Source organism: Poecile atricapillus, chromosome 2, assembly GCF_030490865.1.
Source record: "Poecile atricapillus isolate bPoeAtr1 chromosome 2, bPoeAtr1.hap1, whole genome shotgun sequence".
Taxonomy (NCBI): domain Eukaryota; kingdom Metazoa; phylum Chordata; class Aves; order Passeriformes; family Paridae; genus Poecile; species Poecile atricapillus.
The window spans coordinates 143,296,418-143,318,232 of record NC_081250.1 but is presented as its reverse complement, the minus strand read 5'-3'; the positions used below and the strand labels follow the sequence as shown (position 1 = coordinate 143,318,232).

General features: G+C 43.4%; 1 long non-coding RNA gene across 1 annotated transcript in view; it reads right to left on the bottom strand.

Moving 5' to 3' along the window:
* Positions 1-803: 803 nt before the first annotated feature.
* Positions 804-21,815, bottom strand: part of LOC131575632 (uncharacterized) — a 33,999-nt gene continuing 12,987 nt past the window's right edge. Inside the window, exons 2-3 of the long non-coding RNA XR_009276823.1 lie at positions 1,964-2,006; positions 804-1,187 (exon numbers count right to left, since the gene is read on the bottom strand). This is a non-coding gene — a long non-coding RNA (uncharacterized LOC131575632). The remainder of the gene's footprint in view (positions 1,188-1,963; positions 2,007-21,815) is intronic.

Genomic DNA, 21,815 nt, shown 5'->3' with positions numbered 1-21,815 from the left:
CCCTTTATGATCTGCTGGATACCATCTCATTGTATAATCTAAAATGACTTGGGTGACCTGCTCACACAAACACATTTTTTTTCTGACATTTAAGTGACAGGAGAGACAGTAGTAGATGACTGGTTATATCAGGAGAGATACTGAAGTATTAATATCCGGCTCTGTTGAAATTCATGTGGGATGCAGTGTGCAACCGCATTCAGGAATACTGAGTTCAAACTGGGATGGGCAGAGAAGGACTCCGAACATTACCGAGGGAAACTAACTTACTAGAGGAGAAAAAAAATGCTGGAGAGAGTGTCATAGCTCCTACTAAGTCTTCAGACAGTAAAAACTACCAGAGAATAAAAATACCTAAGACACAGTGTGAGACCCATGTTAGAGCTGAGCACTGGGACTGCTACCTGTCCTTGTCAGTAGCTAAGTTGTGTTGTGGTTTCATTGTGGAGAGCTAAGTTGCTCAGGTGCAATGCTGAGGTGGACAGAGGGACACTGAAAACCTCTGAGATCAGTCTATTGGGAGAACTCAAACTACATTAAGTAAAGCTGAGAGTGGAGAGCAAGAGGAATGCACTCCTGCAGGGGAGCTTGGGATCACACAACTGACCGAGGAGGTGGAAACACAATCCTAGGCATTTTTCCACCAAAGATGGTACAAATTATGTTCTTGCGTCTTCTGTGATAATACTACTCTGTGATAATTCAGTGGTAGGGAGAATACCTAGTTTTAGCTGATGAGGAACCACCTTGCAATCAGCAGAAGTGCCTGTTTCAGAAACAGCATGTATTTTTCACCCAGAAAGGTCATTACATGAAATACAGCCACAGACAGTGGAAATAAATAAAAGAATCCAGTACTGTTCAGCCACAGCCCCATTAAATAGGCTAAAAAAACAGGATCCTTCTGGATTCAGATATCATACATTTGTTTTTTTGCACAGTGGCCCATCTTCAGCAGAGTATAGTCCCATGAAGATTTTAGATCACACTGGTGGAAAAACATCCCTAGAGAATAAGAACTGTGGTACCTCTCTCAGGCAGATGAAAGTCTTGGTCTCAGACTCGCTTCATTTTCACAAGAGTTCTAGCCAGAAGAGACAAAATTCAGCTGCAGATGCTTCTTCCTCTTCCTTCTTGGTCAGCCATGCTCCCTCACACAACATGGGCTTTGTGGCCCAGTTTTTGACCTGGAGAAAGGAATGGAGAAAGGTAATTTACTTCCACTCAGCCACAAAGAACCTAAGATAAGCTCCTCAGACAGCTTTTCTGATCTGAGACACAGTGAGCAGCCTGTGGAGGATCCTGAACAGAGGTTAAACAGAGCTTCAGTCAGTCTGGCATGCAAAACACCCACATCCCTTATGGAGATACGCCGGTGTCTCAGCAAGGCAGCTGAAATGTGTTGTTTGAATAATGACAGCTATTAACATGAAAACAAATAAATACTGGATGTGAATAAATGCAGCATGTAAATACAGGGAAATGTAAACATCATTATCAAGGTGTATAAGATTCTATAATGACATTATGGAAGTATTAGGGGGAAGAAAAAGGTAGTTGATTAAGGACAGGAAACCACATGGAAACGGGAGTATTGGTCACAGCGGCCCAAGGATTTCATTGTTCCTTACTGTACACTGCTTTTTCCATGCTCTCCTCAGTATCAGAGGGAACTTTCACCCCTCTGATTATATCTCTACTCCCACTGTGTCTAGATGGACACAGACTGTTGAAAATGGAAGGCAGATTTTTGCACTATCCACTTCTTCATTCAAATTATGTTTAAGCTTCTTGAAAACTGAGGTCTAAATAAAGGTGGAATACAGCCTGAAGAATTGCAATAAAAATGCCTAAGGGCTTCTGCAGGATGTTAATTAACCTGGTTCATGTGGGGAAGATGGTTGATAACTCAGTGAATATTCGAGCCATTTCAACTTTACAAGAACTTAACTGTTTTACATACCATACTCTGTAGAAATCCCCCACTGGATTTCACCCTCTAATGTCTGTAAAATAAAGGCAATACATATTCTTAGCACATAAACAATAAATGAGAAATACTCCTATGGGATACACATTAATTCCCACAATAAAAGAACACAAATCAAACCCAGCAGCTAAAGAGCAGATGAGCGAATGATTATTTTGGGCCTCTAATGAAATGATATTGTGAAGGGCATCAGACAGATTGATTAGAGCTCAGCTGACTGACAAAACTGCCCATGCTGTCCACCATTATAATGAATCTACCTAAACCATTTCCTTGAGTGCATGCACTGGTGTGTGCACCCTATCCACATGTGTCTTTGTGCTTCACAGCAAATTACTCATTGCTGTTTCTTTATAGTACAAAAAACAGTCTAACTTGTACAGATCTATGCTTTAGAATTAGCTATGAATACACTCTCTGGGTAGGACTCCTGCAAGGATTAATTTTCAGTATATCTGACAGTCATTTCAATTAACACATTTATCAGCATATTTACAACATGCAGTGTGAAATAAAGATCCTGTTAAAGAAAGGAGCAAGCTGAATCAAGCATCTCAGATTAAAAACCAGTCAAAATTAAATCATTACCACAAGTTAATATTGAAGCTAAAAGCAAATAAAGAATATAAATGAAGATTGGATGTTTATACCATTAAGGAGGATATTCAGAGAAAAAATATCAGAATTAAAAAGAATGCAAGATCAAAATCTTTTGCTATATAAATGTTACTTGTTCCATTTGCTTTAGCAATACTGTGCCAACAGCCATTAGTGATGGATCTGACATGCAGTCTTAGAACCTGTGAAGATCAAGGTTTGGAAATTGTTCCTGGAAACAAAGATCTGCATGTGGGTTGGAATAATTAAAGGCAACAGCTCAGGCTGAGGAGTGCCTGACTAGGAATTATCCTTGCAGAACAGACCTGGGGTGCTGAGGGACAAGGAGTTGAACATGAGTTTTACCAACCAGTTTTATAATGAGAAATGTCAACTGCACAAAGGGCTGCGTTGGCAAAAACAGCTGAGTGTCTGAGCAAGGGGGTTTCCCCCCTCTGCTTTCTGTGCGTGAAGAGAACACATCCAGACTACTGAGTTCAGTTTGGACTTCACAGAATAAAAAAGTCATCAATGAGCTAAAGCAAACTCTTCACTTGGATGGTTAGGGAATAAAGCATATGATGGACAAGATGAGGCTTCAGAAGCCAAGCTTGTTTAGTTGCCAAGAAAAAAGGCTAAGGGGAATAATGTTAGTATTTTCAACTACCAAAGAGAGTTTAAAAAGAGATGAATCCAGATTAAGGGCTGGAAGACACAGGGTACAGCAAATGGAAACGAGAAATACCAATTAGCTGTAAGGGAAAAGTTCTTCACAGGGAGGGTGGACAAACATGACATCAGAGACCCAGAGAGGCTGTGCAGCCTTCATCCTTGGAGATATTCAAAGCAAGGCAGCACAAAGGCCTCAAGGAACCTGATCCAACACTGATGCCACCCTGCTTTGGCCTCTGGAGTTCCCTGTCAATCATAGCTTTGTAAGATTTTAGAGAAGAATAGAAATGAGGTGAAGGGAGAGAAACAGAAATGTCACTGCAAAAATGAGACTCAATAAGCAAGGAATATGTAAGGCAGACAGAAAAGTGCCTAAGTTGAATACTAAGCCAGGCCTAAAGAACTGTCATCTGGTTATAATAGGCTTAACAAAGACAAACTTCATCTCCCTTTGGAAATCAAAGCCCTGCAGGCTTCTTGTAGGAGGTAATTGAAGACAAGAATAACCTTGAGCTCTAGTCACACTGTACTTATTCATTGCTTATTTAAGACATAGCAACCTATTGTATATTGCTGCAATTTGTATAGCTAATTATATAGAACTCCAGTTACACATTGTGTCTAATTGCTGGAATATACATCCTCTGAAGACATTAGGAGTGCTACCACTGACTCATTTGAAGAGTCTAATTTAGCCAGCTGAATTATCTGACTCATCTTAGTATTCTCATCTCAGCAGGCTTTTTTACAGTTGCCCTTTGGAGGAGCTTGTCTCTGTACAGAGAGCCTGGGGAGACTAACCTGAAGGGCATGCTCAGTGCTCAGGGAATGCTGCACTTTCTTTCCTCCTTGATAAAGGAGGGATGGTAATAATTGCATATGTTCACATTTGATGTGAGAATCAGTTGATGTCAGAGCAATTTAACTATAGAAATACTAAAAAATCTATACCATTTGCCAGAGCTTAAAAATGACCTTGTTGGGAGATTGGAAGGATGAATTGGAGGAAGGGCTGCTGACCACTAAAAAGCCAGATTTTCAACAATATCAATTAATATGGTGTTTTCAGGGCTGTCTGAATATCCTGCCAATAAAACAGTGTTTAAAGGAGGTCCAGTTAATTAAGGTTTTCAGAAACCAGAAGATAGGCAAAAACTCTATAATAAATATTGAACTAAGGAGGCAAATTTGTAGTAGGATGGCTGCAATGAATAAGGGAGTTTTGCTGAGTTTTCCTCTTTGTGATTTGTGGTCGTTGAGTAGTTACACAGGTACTCAGGGGGCTTATGAGGCATAAAAATGTTTGAAGAAGCACATAAAATAAAATACAAATTCTAGAATATTCAATGCACAGCAGTGTTTCTGAGGTCAAATACCACTGTTGCAGCTGAGTTATATATTCTAGAAAATAATATACAATATATTCTTACATATATTCTGTATATTCTAGTCTACTGAAATAGAATTGTTGCTGTACCTTTATGGTAACTGAATAAGGCAGGAGAAGAGCCACAAATATTTCATTTCTAGAATGGAATTGACACTTTGGAGAACAAGTGAGAAATATGGAGAAGAGTTACAGATGGGAAAAAGGTATGAGAGAATTGGGTCATGGAAGATATTGCTGATAGTGTTAAAGAGAGCTGAGGGTGGAGTGCCGGTTTGGAAGAGGTCATTACAGTTAGTACAGTGTGAAAGGAGCTGAAGGAAGGGATTAGGAAGGGTCTGGCACCATCAAAGTCTGACTTCAAGCACTGCATTTAGCATCTGCAGGGTTGAAAACAATGGATTTTGATAAATTAAAACAAAACTAGGCCTATATCTTAGAAAATAAAATATGTCCTCTGAGTGGAGAAGGAGCATGAAGGAGGGAATGAGATTAGGATAAAAGGAGACAGGCAATAGGTTGGGATGCTGATCATAAACAAAGCAGTAGGGATTAGATAGAGAGTTCCTGAAGGAAGGAATTGCTGGTTATATTTTATCTGATATGCAATATCTGATCTGGATAGCAATCAGTGAAATCCTGTGTGGAGAGCAAAGTGGAAAAGTGGGCATAAGAAATGACCTGGCACCAGAATGTCTGATACACTTCATATGAATGAACCTCAATAGGCCTCAGCAGAAAAGAAAGGTGAGGATAAGCACTAAAAGAAGTAAACTCAGAGCTGAAGAAGGAAACCTCTACAGGATCCTGTTGAAATTACTGCTGGGACAGCCGTGCTGGAGCCACCTTGCTCTGTGAGACCTCTGTGACTGACCTGACTGGCCTTTGCTCTGGGCAGTGCCAGACCAGATCCCTCTCCCATGGCTGAGGCCACTGAGCTGTGTCTTTTTCTGAGGGATGTCATGCAGCTGAGGGCAGTATCATGGCTGGTTGAAAGGTTTCCTCCAGGCATTCAAAACACTGGAGCCACATTGACGCTCAGCAGAGATGGACCTTATTCTACCTGAAACTGTGCAACTTTGGCACAGACAGGCCAGATGGTCAAAATGACAAGTATCTTCCATTTATCACTCACCCTCAAGCTCTCTTAAATTTCTTCTGGTGTCTGGACAGCTTGCTTTGCTAGAGCATGGTCTAAGCCCACTTGCAGATACAGACAATAAAAAACCCACCTACACTACACACAAAATGGCTTCTGTGATGCAGATTGCATCAGTTTAAAAATTGTTTTGCCAATTTTGTGTTGGCTCTGGCAAAATGTGTCTCCCATTAACTAACTTTATTACAGTCTATTCAGATTCCTGCATCTGCTTAGGATCTCAGCACCATGGGTGTCAGCTTCAGCAACACATCAGCATTTGTCAAGACAGAAGAGCTTTTGCAAAGGCATCACTGGGCATAGACTGAAATGGGGTGTTATTCATCTCTTTAAATTAGGTTGTCTCTGTTGGCTGCATTCCTGTTACACTCGCTGGGGATCTGGTCAATACAGCCATAAGGCATCAGTCAGTTTATTCCAAAGCAGACACTCACATTTAGGTCAGATGAATCATGCCCCAGGTATTATGGACAGCATTGACTGGCTCTCCATAAACAGAGTTGAATTCCACGTAACTGCCTCAAAGGTAAGCACTTACATTTTAGAAATGCCAAGTTAGAAAACAGCATCTCACTAATCCCCCTAATAGTCCCTCGGGGATCAGAGTGATAACGCAGGTCTTGGGAGGTTCACATAAATTCCCATCAGGAAGTCTGAACTCACAGCTGTACAAATGCTCCAAGAGCATCATTTCAGTACTGACCTCACCACAAACTGCAGCTGCCACTGCTGTGTAACTGAGTCACTTTGTTTCTCTACACTTTTGTCTCTTGCATGAACACAGTGACATTCCACTTACCAGAAGGTGCTGTTACTTATTTAGACTGAGAGCTCCAACTGCATCTTACAGGGTTTAGCACATGCAATCTTTTATTTTATTTCAAACCCCCAGTTGCTATTGTGATATGAGTAAATAATGGAGAAGACGCAACAGCTAGTCAGGAGAGCTTTCAGTCCCAAGAATGATTGCACTTTTAACTAAGAAAAGTGTGTTTTCATACTAGATTTTGTTCTCTTTTTGGTCTATGCTATTGTCATTGCTTTCGGAAAACTGATTTACTTCAATGTTTCTTCTTGTTTAAAAAGAAGAAAGCTTAACCCTTTGCTCTTTCAAGAGTAAAAGTAACCTTACAGGGTATAAATATATAAAAGAGATAAATTGAAGGAGGAAGGGGAAAAAAGTCAGGTCACAGAAGGATAGCAAGGATTTCAGGGTAGTGACAGCTTCTGTTGTCTCTGCCATCATATAACTCTGAACTCAGGAAGGCTGCTGCATGCAAATGAAGGCAAATGAAATATAGGTGTCCACATGATGTGCATCATTGTCATCGACATGGCAGGGGAGTCCCCTCAGCACAGAGGCCAGGCAGTGCATGCTGAGGGCTCCCACATTAGGGGTGGTCCCATGAGGACAAAGTTAAGACTGGTTAAAAGCACAGAGAGCCTTGCATTGCACCTTCCTTCAGTGTCTTAATTTTGGATTGGATTTCCTCCCTCAATGCTGTCAGGCCACTATGCTCCTCCAGTGATGGACTTTATTTTATCCCTGTTGTAAATCAGGAGAGGGGGAAATTGTGTGCTAATTAGGTGATAAACTGTCACCACTCTGCCAGGCAGCTACTCCACACCTGCCTTGAAACCAAATGCTGGTCTTGAGCACCGTTTTCAAAGAGACATGGAATGCCCTTCTTGGCAGGAGAGACCATCCTTCCAGGGCCACAGCTTTTCACCTTTGCCTCTCAAAACAAAAAAAAAAAAGAGCCACAGATTGACTGTAGTTTCGTTGTGTACTCCTGGTTCCCAGGGGGTCACTTTAAGTCACTGTCTGGGTATTTTTTTTATTTAGGCAAACTGAGACACAGTAAATTGAGTATTTTTTTGACCTTTCATTGGGAGTCAGGCAGAGTAAGGAATGGGTCCTGGCTCTGCAAAGCCATGCTAGCATCCTTAGTATCACAGGGATCCAGTCAGACTCGTGGTTGCTGTGTTCTCAGAACTACATCAATGCCTATCCTGCTGGAAAGAGCTTATGGTTTTGCACCTCAGTTTTTCCACGTGTTCTGAAGTACCATTGACTCCAGATTACAGCCATGACTTTCTACATTCCCTTAAGCTCAATAAGACAAGAAACAACAAAGCAACAAAAGGCCAGTGTAATGTAGAAGTGATTCCTCCCAATGCAGAGTACTAAGTATGTGCTTTTATTACTCTTCTGATCTGGTAATGGTGTAAATCACTAGCAAGCTACAAAGTGACGATGACTATATAACAAAAAACTCCAAAATTGATTAACTAATAAAAATAGAACACATCTCTGAGGAGGATCTTCTCAAACACTACTGATTGAATAGTTTTTTTGTCCTCTAATTGCGCTGGAAAACATATCTAAATGTAAACCCATTTTATATACTTTAAAATGGCTGAAATAAAAATTGTTTTTACTAACAAATTATCAAGTTATATTAAAATCTCGTTATCACATTTATCTGTTTACCAGCTGGAGTCCTAATTGAAATTTGTTCAGAACTCATAATAGCATTAGGTCATGTTATGCTTACAACATTAAGCAATGATTACATCTGTGACTTTTGTTTTTAATTAGCTTTTTTCAGTTATCTGGGAGAGATAGAACCTTTCAAAATTGTAATTCACTTTTGATTACAATGGAAAGAGAACAAACCAAATCTTACAGAAGACTGCAACTGTGTAATTTGCATTCCTGACTCTAGGTCTGTTAGATCTGATTGTATTTTGATTTCCTTTCACTCATCACTTACATTAATTGGTTCTTGATGCCAGCGAGGTGTGCTGCTGTTTGCACATTTTGGGATCAAAAATAACTTTTTACAAAATAGAGATGAGTGTGTATTGTGTCTTACTTTCCCGCTGGCAGTACAGAAGGATCGCTTTTAACGCAAAGTACTGAAAAAGAGACCACTTTGTATGAGCCAGGCAGTGGAACATAGCCAGAGGTGAATTTTAAAGGGGGTCTCAAATGCAGCTGTAGCTGTGATTCAGAAAAGGGCTTCAGCACGTGCCTTCATCATTCACCCCTGCCAGATTACTCACATGCTTTAGCTTAAACATCTTGCTGAGTTTCATCCTACAGAAAGGGCAAGCAGCAAGCCCAAAGCAGGACTTCACAAGCCTTCATCACTGAGAATGACACCAACTGCTCATTAGTAAAGAACTGACTCCAGCAGATCCCTGGACTAGAAGTGCCCTGGCTGCCCGCTTTGTTCAAAATCTTGCTTAGCTTGTTGTAAAGAGCCATGCTTGGAAGAAGAGGAAAGTAACTCCACGAGCCAGAACAGGGAATAATCAGTCTGAATCTGCTGGAATGAGTAGCTGAGAGAGATGGAGCAGCACCAGTCACTCTTCTGTGAACTCTGGGAGTCTGGAGGTATCCATGGCCCAGCAAAGCTGTCACATCTAGGCACACAGGTTCACCATTCTGTGCCACTTCTGTGCTCTTGAACAACAAACAGCAGAAAAGAGAGCGTGAACATGGGCAGCCATGGGAATTTGGTGGCACTGTTTGCTGGGCAAGGGCTTATGATGATGAATTAAATAGGGTGGTGTATTGGTTTTGCACGGCCTGGTTTTTGTTAGCAGGGGGTCCAAAGACGGCCCCTGTGTGAAGCTGCTGGAAGCTTCCACCATGTCCAGCAGAGCCAATCCCTGATGGCTCTGAAAAGCTGGGCCAATGAGAGAGGTTGGCAATGCCTCTGTGATGACATATTTGAGAAGAAAATCGAAACAAAGTCACGAAGTTGTGCTTCTAATCAGAGAAGAGGAGGAGTGAGAACATGTGAGTGAGACAACATGACAACACCAAGGTCAGTGGAGAAGGAGGAGCAGGAGGTGCTCCAGGCACCAGAGCCAAGATTCCTCTTGTGAAAAACGAGATTTACTTGATAAATTATAAAAAATTTAATATAAACAAAAAGACAATTAAGAGACAAAGGAAATAAAGCAAAGGGTTAAAACGGCTGGGTGCCCTGGTGCCAGGAACACACCTGGTATCTTGGGAACATCCTTTTTATCCCCTCCTGCTATGCATATTCATATGGGTTTAATGCATATTCAAACTTTTCTAAGAAACATTTTGCATGGTTACGCCCTGAACCCCCCTCTTCAGAACATGCTTTGTAAGGTTTTTATCTTTGCTGATCATCATTTTATTTGAATTGGATTTCCTTTCTTTGCAAGCGGTCAGTGCTGATAACAATCTGGGCCCCTTCCTGCTGCCGCTGGTGACAGCTGGGCTTCACATCCTTCTGCTGCCACCTGCCTGGTCCTGGCTGCTGATAACAGCCTGGTTTCCATTGTTCTTCCACTGATAACAGCTTGGGCCCCACTGTCTTTGCCCTCTGGGGTTTCCTTGCTTTGTACTATGAGATTCGTTTAAGCTTAAAACTTGTTAGCAAGAAAAAAAGTACATACATAGCCAAAAAGTATTTAACATATAATATTCATCTTAATACTTGCAAAAGTCAATATCACAATACAGATTTATAACACTCTGCAGCCTGTGGTGAGACCACGGTGAAGCAGCTGTGCCCTGCAGCCCATGGGGATCCATGGGGATGCAGAGATCCACCCACAGCCCATGGGGATCCATGGGGGATGCAGAGATCCACCCACAGCCCATGGGGATCCATGGGGGATGCAGAGATCCACCCACAGCCCATGGGGATCCATGGGGGATGCAGAGATCCACCCACAGCCCATGGGGATCCATGGGGGATGCAGAGATCCACCCACAGCCCATGGGGATCCATGGGGGATGCAGAGATCCACCCACAGCCCATGGGGATCCATGGGGGATGCAGAGATCCACCCACAGCCCATGGGGATCCATGGGGGGTGCAGAGATCCACCCACAGCCCATGGGGAGCTGCCCGGGCTGGAGCAGGTGGATGCCTGGAGGAGGTTGTGATCCAGTTGAGAGAGAGGGCCTTGCTTCCAGGCTGGATCAGCCTGTCCTTGGAGGACTACACTCCCTGGAAGGTTGTCCCATGCCGCAGTAGGTTTGGAAAGACTGTTTGCCAGTGGGTGGGACTCACATTGCAATAGTTTTGGCAGGACTGTTGCTCATGAGATTTGAAGCCACGCTGGAGAAGTCCACAGAGAATTGTCTCCAGTGGGAGGGACCTCATGATCTCAGAGGGGAAGGACTCCTCTCCCGAAGCAGCAGAAGAAATCTTGGTGATGAACTGACCAAACCCTTTGCCCTTTCTGCCTGCTCTGTCTGTGGGAAGGAGGGATTGGCTGGGGGAAAAAGGTGTTTTAAGGGTTTATTTTACTTCTCATTATCCTCCTCTGATTCTATTCATAATAAATTAGCTTTGCAACTTTAACTTGAGCCTGTTTCGCCCTTGAAGTGTTTTCTCCCAGTCCTTGTCTCACTCATGAACCCTTTGTTAATTCTTTTTCCCTCTCCGCTGCCCAGCTGGGGCAGGGGAGGATAAGCAAGTGACTCTCGTGGGTGTGTGGGGCTGGGCCAGCATCAAACCATGACAGGTTGGGAGGCTCTGGGAAAAGAACAAGGTCATTTATTTCTAACACACCTGTGGAAGTGTGAGGCTCACAGAGTGGCAACCACAAGAAATCCAGTCTGATGAGCTTACATGATAGTGACTGGTATCCCTGGAGAGGTTACAGGGATTGTATGAATGTAAAAAATGGGCTCAGAAGGGACACTGAGATGCAACATAATCCACTCCCTTGCCAAGATGAATAAAGGGGTGAACTGCCCATAAGACACATTGTCTATAATTCTCTTGCTCTGCTCAGAGCCAGAGGAGTTCAGCAGTTTTTTCCTGTGTCTATTCGTAAAAACAGCTTTCAGAACTGAAACAAGAATTGTAGAAAATTCAGGGTGGAGTAACAAGAATGATATAAGGTCTAAAATACACCTGTAGCACTCAGTCAGTCTCTGCAAATGAGTATATATGAGTTAATACCACTTGGAGTGAAAACATGTAGACGGAGTTTCAAAGTGCCTGACTTGATTTCCCTGCCTACACACCAGAAAATTATCCTTCCCCTCATGACATCTCACTGTGCCCAAGCAATTCCTTTTCTGTTGACCTGAGCCACTGGTCCAAAGGCTCAGTTCTTTATTGCTTTTCTGAGAAGACAGGGAGAAGCTTTTTCTCCATTGCTAAATGAGCCTGTGGTACCTGTACTGGGGCCCACCTAGCACAGGTGTTTTCAGTAGCACAGGAACAGAGTCACTACCTCTCACTGGGGTGGGTTAATTGCATCCTTTTTCTCCTTGGGGCAATTGGTCTGCAGGGCAATGATCCTCAAGGGTTATTCTGGAGCAAGGGATTGAGAGGTTTGGGCAGGCTGTCAGTATCTGCTGGGATGTGATGCTCAGCCCCACTTGCAAGGGAGGTGAAGGACTTCACCATGGCAAGCTCCTGCCATGCTTTGCTTTCTGTGACTGCTTAGACCTAACACACACTGGGTTGAGGGGCCTCCTTGACTCTGCAAACAGAGGACTTTGTATCTCTGCTTACATGAACTGGTAGTTCTGAAACAGCCATCTGAGGCCTCAATGCAGCAACACTGGGTTTTTTTTTTGAAAAAACAAACATCAAGTTCTGAGCTCTTTACACTGCCTTGCCTGCAGTGACCTGTGATATCTGGGCAGCCAGCACAGGACAAATATCTGTTCGGAGAAGAGACCAATCTCTTCCTGTTGATACCCTGCAGTGTTGGGAGGCCACATGAGGATGCAGAAGTGAGTTAATCCCACATGGGCAGGTGCCAACTAAGGATACACAGTCACAAGTGCTGCACAGTGGCTGCACAGCGGAACCTGGGAGCAGAAAGACTAAAAGTGATACTGAGATGAGATGAAAGGAGTTTCATTGAGGATGAACGTGGCGCCTGGACAAGGCCATTCCTGTCACTGCTTACAGCCACTGCAGACTTTACTGTGGACAAGATGGGCAGCAGTGGTGCTGTTACAAATAAACCTGTCCTGTCCTGCTCTTGCTCTGTAGTTTGTACTTGCTCCTCAGCAGTGAAGTTTTGAGGTTTATTCTCAGTGAAAAAATAGGGAACAATAAGACTTGAGGGTCATTATTTATCAGGCACCTTTCCTAAGGTGCAGGAGTCATTCTTATTTCAAGTCTAGCTTCAGACCAGCTAATGCTGGGATTCAAACCTGCTATTCCTATAACATAAGGCAGTAACCCAGCTGCCCAAGCACTGGTTATGGTGGGGCTGCTTGGGATTTAGAAAAATTCCTCCTGGGACCTGAACAATCTTCCACAGGCAGAATTTCAGCAAAGTGAGAGCACTGCCACAGAAAAGTGCTGGCTCATTTCCAAATTCAGGGTAGGAAAAAAAAAATTCCAACTTGTTCTAATCATCAATGCAAAACCATTAAAGCAATGTAACAAAAATAATTCTGGCCTGAAGACTTGGAGATTTAAGTGAGACTAGAATAGGCCTTTAATTACTTCCATTTTTACTCTTCAGCAGCATCAACAGGACTAAAATAGTTCCCTCCCTCCTGTTCCCACTGTGTCAGTAGGACAGAGCCCTGCATAAGGATTCACATGCTGCCTTAATGTTGTGCCTCCTTAGACACAATACCTCTCAGCTTTCTCTCTCCTCCCACAGCAGGCATTCAGTGTGGATCAGCCATACCACAGCCAAAGCGAGAGGCATGAAGGTGGATTTCCTTTTCAGTTTCAGCCCTTTTTTCCCTTCCTTTTTTTGGAGGAGATGCAGATGGCAGCCACTCCCTTTGCTGTGTGAAAGTGTCTAGACAAGAAAAACTCCCCACAGCTTGTGCAATTTTCTGAGCTGCCTTCTGCTCACCTCCACCTCCTCATTTTCCTCTTTATCTGCTTTCCGTATTCTCCATGTTACTATTGGTCCTGTGAAAATGAACACATCAAAGCCATAAGCAGTAGCTTTTTTGCTGCTCCTGTGTCCTCTCTCTCCCTTCTTCTTTTAACATTAATATTAATAGCTACTATACCTTTCTTCACTGTTGCTTTCTTCTTGATCCTCAAGGGAGTAAGCCTTTTCTTGGACTTTCTGCTACTGTGAATGTTTGCTTGAAGGAATGCTAGGGCATGCTGGGAAGCACAACACCGGTGATGCCTGTGATACAATATTGGGTCGAGCAGCAAAGATATTAAATCTTATTGTACTTGTCGGAAGAATCAAACATTCTTTTATACCTGCTGCGTATGGCTGGGGTTTCTTTCCTTGTTGCTTTCATAGCAAAAATAGCTTTTTAATCAGCCCAAAATCTCCAAGGAGAAGAAAAAAATAAATAACCTTTTCCTACACCCTCCTTGATGCTATTCTACAGGGCAGCTGCTCGAGGAGCAAAGAAGCAAGTGCTGTTTCCCGCCTGTTGTCAAACCACACAGACACAGATGCACACTACAGGGACACTCGTCACCAGCACCCTCACCACGGCTATTATTTAAAGCACCGAGTTAATGAGCTCTCCTGCCCTCCAAGGTTTGCCTGCCTGTTGCTAGTCCCTGGGGCTGAGGGCTGAACTCCCCATGCCTGCGTCAGCCCGGCTCTCACATTTGTATTCTGCGGTGCGGTTGCGTGTCTGGAGTGCTGGGAAGAAATCCCCCAGGTTTGATTTCACTCACACACATATAATGGAAAATCTGCGCGGGGAGCGCGATGTCTGCGCTCCGTGGGGGCTGTGTGCCATGGCCAGGGTGCTGCCTGGGATCACAGGCTGCCCAAAAGGCTGAAGGTGAATTTTCTGATGCCATTGTCACAGGGAATGGGTACCATGGAATGACTGTAACCCTCACAGAGAGTTATTCCAAGCATGATTTCTGCCTAGATGGATGTAAAGGTTATTACTTGCTCCTGTCTTGACAGCGGGGATCATCTCCCTTTGATAGCAAGGGCTGCTTTAATGTGCAGAAGCAAAACGTGCATCTGGGACAGGAGGGATCGGGGCACTCCAGTGAGACTCCCCTTACACTTCTCCAGTGACATGTGCTGCAACTGGACACGGCAACGAGCAACCCCCCTTCTCCCTTGTGCTCTCCCGGAGCTGATGTGAAACCAGTGGTCATTGTGGCCAGTGGAAGGACCCCCTTGAACAGCAGTGGGTTTGCATCAAGTGGAGGAAGGACTGAAAAAGATTTGGTGCTGGATTGGTGCTGGCTTTCAGGTTATGGCCCTTTCCTATTTTTATCTTTTCATTCTCCAGCAAAGACTTTTGCATAGGCTCAGACTAGCTACCTTTTAGTCTGGGGAAATATCTTCTATTCCAACCAAAAGGCTGCAGGACTGAAATGTGCTGTACTGGCACTACAGCTATGGCCTGGTGGGGGAGGAGAAGGACAGGACAGTAACTTATGAACAGAAGAGAAGCACCAAACACTTGTACAAAAGCCCAGTGCAACCAAAGGAGCTGCAGATGACAGAGACACAGCTCAGGCTCCTATTGCAGCCTTTTTGGAGAATATAAAGCCTCACATAAATACAGCCTTATGTCCAGCAGTGCCAGTCTCACTCATTTCAGCTCCAACCTGCATCACCACAAGGGCTCTAAAGGAGGAATGGCAGATTGTTTACCCCAAGAGTCAAGAGAGTCATTAGTCCAAACAAACCAAAGGAGGTGGGGGGATCTATTTGCTTGTCATAATCATCAGCTTGATCTTTTAAAACATGTGCAGCAGCTTCAGAATCTAATGGAGATTCCTTGTGCTTGCAAATGTGAAACCTAAACAGTTTCAGGCAGTGATCAGAAGATGCTTTTGAGATCTCTGCAGGGAATCTAATAGGAAAATTCAAATGAGGTCATATGCTTTGCTGCTTGTCTACAAGCTTCTCCCAAAGGTCTCCCTGCTCTCCCAGCTTATGAGCCTAATTAACCCCCTGCACCTGGTTGCCAGGCATGGAATTTTAAGTCATTATAGGGATGTGTGGCTTCCTTAGCAGCATGTCAAACTCTTCACGTCACACTCCAAGCACTGGAATTTGCCTTGCACTTCTTTGTTCAGTGTTGCAGGAGGTGGCCAGCTATCTGCACATGCAAAAACTCCACTGAAGGGACCAATTTACAGGCAGTCTTTGGACCAAGGGGGATGACAATTCCCCCAGAGGGCCTTTCAGGTTTCTGCAGCACACTGGAGCAGGAGGTTTTGAGTCTGAGTTGCCCTTAGATGTTTTAAACTACTTCACAGGCATTAACTATGCCCATTTCATACACACAATCCTACCTTAACCAGCTCCCCTGAGCAACACGATGGTGTGTGAGCTTTCTGCATATTCAGCTGGCAAGGGACAGCCTGAAGAATCTACACTGCTCCCAAAACTCTTTACACATTCCTCATTAGAGAGCATGTATTTAAAGAATAAAAACAGTAACCAGGAAAAAAAAAATCTCAGAGCAGCAAGCAGAGATCCAGGAATCAGACAGGAGCTTTGGCACAGGCTGCAGTGGAGGTTGCCCTCTCTGAACTGGTCTTTCCATTGCAGCAATGAACCCCTGGCTATCCTGTGGCTTGATGAAGTGCAGAGGGCACCTTTGCTCACCCCACTGCCCTTTTAGACTCTGTTACACCCTGATGTTCAAGGCTTTTTCAGGGAGTTGAGAAATTACAGAGTCAAACCTCCTCAGCTGGAGAAGGACCCCAAACCTTCAAATCCTACCTTCTGACTGGATGCTTTCACCATGCCAATGGGAAAAATGGTGTCAGAAGTATTCTAAGAGTCTCCAAACACATGATCTTAGTTTAAGAGTGGTTTCAGACTCTGAGTAACAGGACCAATAAGCCCAGATGACAGTCTCTCAAATTTCTTTTTAGATTTGCTTCTTGATTGGCTTGAAGGACCCAATGCTCAGCGCATTAGATGACATGGTACCTATCACAAGTATCTGTTTTCCCCACCATTCACTACAAAAGGAATTGGGAAGATGCTCAGTAATGTACTAAATTTACACTAATTTTACTGCACTGAATTTTAAGTAGTGTAAACTCCCAGAGCCTGAGCCTGCTTGAAGAAATTGCAGTCTCAGTATCATCATGCCCAAAGAAGAGCAACGGAGCTGGTGAAGGGTCTGGAGCACAAGTCCTCTGACAAGCAGCTGAGGGAGCTGAGGGGGGCTAAGCCTGGAGAAAAGGAGGCTCCTTATCACTCCCTACAACTTCCTGACAGGATATTGTTGCAAGGTGTTGGTTTCCCAGGTAACAAATGATAGGACAAGAGGAAATGGCCTCAAGTTTCACCAGGGAAGGTTTAGATTGGATATAAGGAAAAGTTTCTCCACGCAAAGGTTGTAAAAGCACTGGGACAAGTTGACTAAGGAAGTGCTGGAATTACCCTCCCTGGAAGCATTCAAAAATGTGTGCTATGGCACGTGGGGACATGTGGATTAGTGGTGAACAGAGTAGTGCTAGGCTAACTAGGACCAATGATCTGAGAGGTCTGTTCCAACCTTAAAAATTCTATGATTCTATAGTTCTATACAATGAAGTACTCTCCGTCTAAACGTCTCTCTCCACCTTGTATCCACTCGTGTGTAGCTGGGCATGGTAGGTTTCTATTTGAAGAAGAATCCTTATGTATTGGAAATCCTCTCTGGCTGCTGTCAGAAAAATGCATGCAAGCCTTTCACTGAATTTGAAGACTGCCTTGTATGATGCAATCATTGCAGCAGCCTTCATGACATCTAGTTTGATTTAACTCCACTTTGCATTTTGTTGTCCTTTATATTGAGACAGGAGTAGATTTTTCTGTGGCCAGTAATGCACTGTTAAAACAATCAAGTGTACTAGAACTATTTTCAAAATGATCAGGAATAAGCTGAATAAAAAGGATGCCTCTGAATAAAAAACTTAGTAAATGGCATGCCAGTTTCTTTTTAACATATCAGGAGATGATGGCACAAATTCTGACAGCACACAACCAATGCAGGTTCCTAAAGATGAACTCTATAGTTATGTGCATTTTAAGTCAGCTTCTATGAAGAGTTTGGGCTACTAAATGTTGACAGCCGATTAGAGATGCAAGTAACTCTTTATGGTTTTAAATATTTTCTGAGAAGATATCACTGTCCTGTTGCATTCTGATATAATGATTTCATTAACCAGTTGATTAACCATTTATTTCAAGCCTCTTTTACTCTTGTGACCTGCTGAAGAAAGCATGTACCTTGACTCAGGAGTTTGCATCCACAAATCTTAGTGGTGACTCTTCCTTCCTCTGGTTCAGTTTCTGCAGATATAAAACAGGGATGATGATAATGACCTCCTTAGTAATGCCATCAGGGATTTACTAATAAGCTAATCATTATAGAGGAATAAAACTTTATGTGAGGAACCATTTATTAAAGCATCCCCATGGCTTATTCACGCTCCAAAAGTGATTTATGAATGAAGCCTTAGAGGGAAAGTTGATGACAAATGTACCAGTCCTAAAGCAGCAAAGATCCAAAACTCATGGCCACAACTCCAGCAAATAGGTGAGCGCATAAATGTGCACAAATTCTCAGTAGTTCCTCATCTTTATGTCCCTCCTTAACCTTCCTCAGTGGCTACTTTTTCTGGAGGAGGAGGAGGTGAAGGGGTATTTCTTTAATCCTTTTGGTGCAAAAGTATAGAATCCTTCCATGTTCAATCCTGTCACCAAATAAATTGCAAACAATTCCCCTGCAGCTGTTTCTGCAGCATTACACCGTCAGTAACAAGGGGAAACATGAGGAGGAACTGTCCTGGAACGAGAATATCGGATGCAGGTGAAGAGAGTTTCCTCATATGGCCTGGAGTACACACCAGGACCTTTCAGACCATGACAGTGATGAACAGTATGCAGAAACTTCATCTCTCACCTTATTTTGCTTCTACATGGATAATCTGAAATGTTAATAATGTCTTTCTTTTTCTTTTCCCTCCTGCCTACTGAACTCTTTCTCTAAAAACTCTTTATCACACCTTCCCATTTAAGCCTCTGCAGAATACTTAGCTTTCTCAGGTGAAAAATTTACTTGGACTGTCAAACTTTGAGATCTGACTGGATTCCAAATATGGCTCCTACCATCCCCTCAAATAAGGATTTTGGTCTCCATACTTACTTCTAAAAATAGGAATTCATCACTGCAAATTACAGTAAGGTTGCAGTTGAACATCTGAAGCACAAATAGTGTTCTCCATCCTTCCAGTTGCAGGGAATGATGGGGGAAGAAATAGGAAGAATAGCAGCCCAATACCTGACTCTGAACCTGCTGTCACTTTTTTGGTGTTTTCTGTTCATGAGCTGATCTACGTGACACTAGGCCTGCTGGAAATATTGGGTATGCTTGTCTCAAAGAGGGAAAAGGAACTGTGCAGGAGATAGCAGGGCTCACTGAAAGAGCTTTAAGTTAAAGTTGAAGGGGGAAAGGGATAAAATCAGGATCACTAGAGATAAGCCTGTCATCAGGCCAGTGTTTGAGGGACAGTGTGCCAGCAAGGTCCTTCAGTCTCCTGTCTCAGTGGAGGTAGAAATGGAGATCATGTGTCAACAAAGACACAAGGGTTATTGATGTGATAGAAAGTACAGAAGTTTCTGAGGATGGTCACATAGGAATTAGGGTTTCCCATTCAAAAAAGATGGTGAGATCAATAGTCCAACTTGGCCAACAAGGCCAAGTGCTGAGTCCTGTACTTGGATGACAGCAACCCCCTGCAGCACTACAGGCTTGGGGAAGAGTGGCTGGAAAGCTGCCCAGTGGAAAAGGACCTGGGGGTCAACCAGCTCAACATAAGCCAGCAGATGATGATGATGATGTCTAGGTGGCCAAGAAAGCCAATGGTATCCTGGCTTGTATCAGCAATAGTGTGACCAGCAGGACCTGGGCAGTGATTGTCCCCCTGTACTCAGCATTGGTGAGGCCTTGCGTGCTGTGTCCAGTTTTGGGCCCCTCACTGCAAGAAAGACAGAGGTTCTGAATCCCCCAGAGAAGGGCAGCTTGGGAACTGGTGAAGGGTCTGGGGCACAAGTCTAACAAGGAGTGGCTGAGGGAGCTGGGGGTGTTTAGCCTGGAGAAAAGGAGGCTCAGGGGAGACCTTATCACTCTCTACAAGCACCTGAAAGAGGCTGTAGCCAGGCAGAGGTCAGTCTTTTCTCCCACGAAAAATGGTATGGTATCTTCATAGCCAAAAACATTACCTCAAAACCTGTGCATAGAATCTTCATCAACTAAAATTCCTATAATCAGTCTGTAGGAATTATGATGGTATGTGATTAGTGGAAACTGGCTCAGATGGAACTATGATTAATTTCAAATTTCATATGTGTTGAATAGAAACTGACATTCAACTTCACTGTAAAACACTGGCCTTTCAAAGCTTGGTGGTATGAGAAGTGGCAAAGAGGGTCTGGCTTTTCACAGAGGTCATGTGCTGCAATTTGTTCAAGATGAGCTGATTGCTTAAAGGGAATGGCACTGCAAAAGGAGATGAGCATCGTGCAGCCAGGTTTGCTTTGCAGCCACGTGTTGGACAGTGTTTTACCAGTTAAGGAAAGAAAGGCTCTGATTCCCCTTATTTTACACCAGTGAAAGTAACATGGTCTGTGAACATTAGCAAAGAGAATTCAGCTTGGATGAAAGCTAGTCCAAAGAGAAGAAAATTTTCACCTGACAGTCTGCTCTGCAGGTGTTTCTTCTGTTACAGATGTACAAAACTCCCACTGCATTTCAGTTTGAATCCAACTGGGCCCAGGTAAGAACTGTTGTAGGAAACACAACTGCCTTCTTTCTTAGCTCACTGACATTGTGACAACACAAAGTTGTGCTGTCAGGAATCTCCACAGCACTCTTGGTAAACGACTGGGGAGGGATGCCTCATACAAACTCACAAGACAAATTATATTAAAAAATAAACAGCTTGACTGGGAATTAAAAGAACAGTAGCTGCACTGTGTGTTTTTCAGTCACTGCTTTTATGGCTGAATGGCTGCTGGAAATACTAAGGGACTAATTTTGCAAATCTCCCATATGCAGAATCCCTGGGAGTTAGGACCACTCTGTCCTGACTGTGCAGTTCTTACCCACTCATTTCTGCTTCCCTCTTACATTGCAACATGAACCAACAGCATATGTGGGTAAACCCCAGCTGGCATCTTTTGCCCAAGGCAGGTGCTTAAATGACACAAAATCCTGAACAGAAGTGCAAAAGCCCTAAAGCTGGAAATCTTTAAAAAACTCAGGTTCCCGTCCAGGACCCATTGCTCTGGAGAGAACTGCTTTACTGTGCTTTCTAGTCTGGTAGCAGTTGCACAATGCTTTCTGCTTCAATGCTGCCTGTCTTGGAGAAACTGCCATCACCATTAGCAAACTCTGTATCAAATGGACAGAGGTTTTCCCCACCTATTTCTGTGTGTTTACAAAATATCCTTCTGTACCTAAAACAAGATCACTCAGGCAATTCTTTTGTTTAAAGACCAGATCCCAAGACTTCTATCTGTGCTGATAAGATATCTTGTGCTAGTTTCAGAAGCACAGAAACTGTGCTAGTTTCAGGGGGACTCCTCTGTGCTAATGAGTGTACCAGTGTCTAGCTGAAGGTTTTTAGTCTTCAGAAAGTGCCTGCAGCAAGGTCCCCATGCTCTGTCCTTCCCGTGATGCCCCTCTCTCTGAAGGAGAGAAGCTGCCCTTTGCCCATGGGATCTTGCAGCAACTCCTGCAGTCGAGAACACTTCTGCAAGAGAAGTTGGTCATGAAAGTCACCTTGAATATCTTATTAATCAATTGCCTCCACCATGTACCTGAGAATCCTGTCTTATATGAAATCCAAGGTCCTGATGTAACTTCTGGTTGAACTCATAAAGGATTTTTTAAACTGGTGACTAAGCATTTGTCAGAAAATGAAATGTTGGGAGAAAGTGAGTGTAGGATCTTACCCTTATTTTAAAATTCAATTAGCAACACAACCATGAAGAACAGCCCTGTGGTTATGTAGATTTAGTAAAGTCATTAAGATCTAAGATTACATGGGGTCCTATTTCCC